Here is a 3,489-nt window from a genome sequence, read left to right as displayed (position 1 = left end):
TGCCTGTTGTTCCCGCAGCCTCAATACACCAGACCCACCACGGAGGAATAATTCATTTATTAAAAGGAATCTCTTCATCTGCTGTGATCTAGCGCTGCCAGTTATAACCAGTCTGATGTCACTTCTGGTGAGTGACAGACAGGAGACATGACCACATTCCAAACAAGCAACATGCTAAGTCTGTTTTTACAATTTGGACCCAATACAGGAATTAAAAACATCCAGCAAACAAGACAATGCATTAAGGGCTTTGTTCACGTGTGAGAGGTTAGAGCTGTCACCTTACAACAAGAAGGTCAGGGGTTCAAATCCCTCTGGGAGACCGAGGCCTTTCTGTGTGGAGTTTGCACGTTCCTGTGTCTTGTCCTTCCCAGGTACTCGGGCTTCCTCCCACACTCCAAAGACATGCATTTAAATTGATCGTAGGTGGGATGGTGTGTGTGTATGGTTGCTTATTTCCATGTTGACCTTGTGATGAGCCGGAGACCTGTTCTGGGTGTACCCATCTTGCCCGGGGGCTGCTGGGATAGGCTTGAGTCCCCCCTCCGACACCACAAAGGGTTAAAGGAGTAGTTGAGGGATGGAGTCGTCAGTGAACCACCGCTGCTATACAGCTCCCTGCCACTAGAGGGTGCTAGAACTAAATGCTTCAGTGTGTGAGACCAATTACACTCTTTTGTGAACAGCCAGAAAAAGATGTCTCCAAGGCACAGGACAAGGCTTTGGTCCAATAATGGTTCCAAACAAAGACACATCCAACTTTTAAATACAGGGTAATATAAAATGTAATATGAAAATGATCTGAGCTAAAACCAGAGCAACAATCACACTTCCCAGGATTTTCCCTAAAGAGCCCTGAAAGACTTTATTTACACCAGACTCTTTTACCAGTGCAGGTAAACCACAGATGCTCTGCTCACTAAAATGTATTTCAGAGTGCACGTGACCGCATGACTCGCTGGCCCTCGCTGGCGGGCTCACATGCAGGTGTCTTATACGGAGCAATCATGCACGAGAATTGACTGGTGATTGAAATGGGTTTTACAACAAGCACCGAAGAACCATACAGCGTCCCATTACCCTGGCACTTCAGATGAAATTGTTTGTGTCAGTGCAGGGGAGCGTTGCTAGAGATCCCCAGTTTCTGCCAGGCGTACTCACGTAAATATATATCTCGTCTGATGTAAGGGATGTATTCTTTTCATTGGGCCCAGTGTGCACGCAGTCTGACCATAAAGGTTCATGAGGGCTGTTAAAAAAATGAATGACATGGATTTTGTTTGGCCTTTAAGAGCAGATTTTTACATGCCACACCGAGCTTACATGATCGACAGTGTTAAATGTTGTGTTTTTAATGATCAAGCTGACTGATATTGGAAACTACAGCATGTTCATTTTTTATCTATTGCATCATCATCATCACCGCTCACAAGAATCAACAATTTCCTGTCAGCGAGCTGAACTGGAGACCTTTTTGCAAAATGTTATGACAATCGCCTCGACCTCGCACATGCCGAATGCTAATGTCGCTAATCTGATTTTCCACGGGCGCCTCACTCTGACAAACGAGGCAACTGAGGTAAACCGATGGAGTCTCAAGTGTCCGCGGTTAACAAATATCACATGAGCCAGAGGGTGCTGAAGCAGGCTGGATTAAAAGAGACAGGTCATCAGACCTTCAATGATCACGTCGCGGCGGCGGTGATGAAGCAGCTAACAGGAAGGCTCAGGCTGTGTACTTCTGGCGCTGTGACAGATTTATCCACCGCTTCTTTTTTCTGAAGAGAAAATGCGGGCCTGAGTAGGACAACACACGCCCTGTTCTCATTAGTCAGATAAAGCACGGTGACTGAGAGGAGCCTGACAGAGCCATGGTGTGTGCTGAGGTCATACAGCAGAGATACACCTGAAAATAAATGGTGTTACGATAAAAACAACACTGCACTGTTACTGCACGAACAAATCAATTCACAAGGTTCTAGCAGGCAACTGGAGCAGCAGAAAGACTCCTGGGAATAGAAAAGTGAGGAAAACGGCTCCTTACATTGAAATTCAGCCTTTGGTGCCCCACTATCTTTATTTTGGAAGAATCTATAATAGTATTGGCTAGCTTATATCTCACGCATGGACATTCCTCTTTATTCTGCTTCTAAGCCTTCAGTCAGGCTTCTACATCACCTGACCATAAAGACTGGAGAGAACAGGGCTGTCCGTGTTGTCCAGCACCTGTCAAACGGCGCCTGACATGCACGCACCCCCCGCTATCGACACAAACACGCCACACTGCTTTGACACGCACACCCTTACATGACAGAATGATTGCTGCATATGAAAGAAAGAGTGTGTATATATGAGTGTGTGTGTGTGGGAGGGGGAGGTGAACAAGAAGCAATAAAATGTGTGGTGGTAAAGGAGGGAGGTGTGCTCTTTGGCTGATGTCGGGCGTCGGCCGCAGGACAACGGAGCGTTCCGGTGATGGATAGCGACACCCAGAGCTGCATTTCATCCGGCTGAGCCTTATTGGGACTACTGAGGGAGCGTTATTAAAGCGGCCACGTTGGTGCTCTTTCTGCAAGCGAAGGAAGTTTATTTGCCCCTCCGCTTTGATCCCTCCTCCACTCCATCAGGGCGGGAGAGGGTTCGAGTGTCGTCCAACTGTTTTTATCTGACTTCAGGCATGAGCGTCTTTGCCAAGCCAACGTCTGAGACGCTGCTGCGGCACTCACCACCTTCTTTTGCTGTTCCTGCCATGGAAGTTTAGCCTCGGTGGGCGAGATCATTCTGCACGTCTCCCTGCTTGATTGCTTCTCTCCTAATCAGACTGAACGTATCCGCCTCCTGCTGTGATTTCCCATGAGCTCAACTTTTCTCTTGCAGCAAGGTTAGCGTGTGTTTTATTTGTTTCCATCCCAAAAGCAGAGTTGTGCTCAGACACCACTTGCTAAAATTTTGTCATTTATTTAATTTTTTCCCTTAAACTTTGTTTATCGTTGGGCTATTTTTGATTTATTTTTTGGTGATGGGGTCTCCTTCTCGAGGGGGTCATGTGACATCCACCCTGTGTAAAGGCAGCACGTTCCATTGATCCATAAATCCAATCTGCCAATAATAATACTGATTCAGCAATTTCTGAGCAGACAAATGCATTGAAGCCTTTTTGTGCCCTCTCTTCACAGAGTTGTACTTTTAATGTGTCATTTAGCCCGATGCACACCCCGGCCTGGAGGCCATACATCATTCAGGAGCTACAGCAGGAGAACCACGGGCCGCGTCAGTGCTTTGGTTTGTTTGGCTGCTCCGTGACTACAGACTAAATGGTTGGACAAAACAACAACTGGAGGGCTGAAAGGTCTCGGTGGTGGAGCGGCGCGTCACGGGCACCTTACAAAGGCCCTGCTCTCCACACGACACCTCGTAGCCTGACCTTCTGTCGCAGCAGGGCCGTGTCTGCCATGCTGCACTTTTTCAAGCGCCACCTAAAAGCTTTTC

This window comes from Takifugu rubripes, chromosome 3 (genome assembly GCF_901000725.2).
Source record: "Takifugu rubripes chromosome 3, fTakRub1.2, whole genome shotgun sequence".
In the NCBI taxonomy this organism is placed as follows: domain Eukaryota; kingdom Metazoa; phylum Chordata; class Actinopteri; order Tetraodontiformes; family Tetraodontidae; genus Takifugu; species Takifugu rubripes.
The sequence above is the reverse complement of the archived record's forward strand: the minus strand, read 5'-3'. Positions refer to the sequence as shown.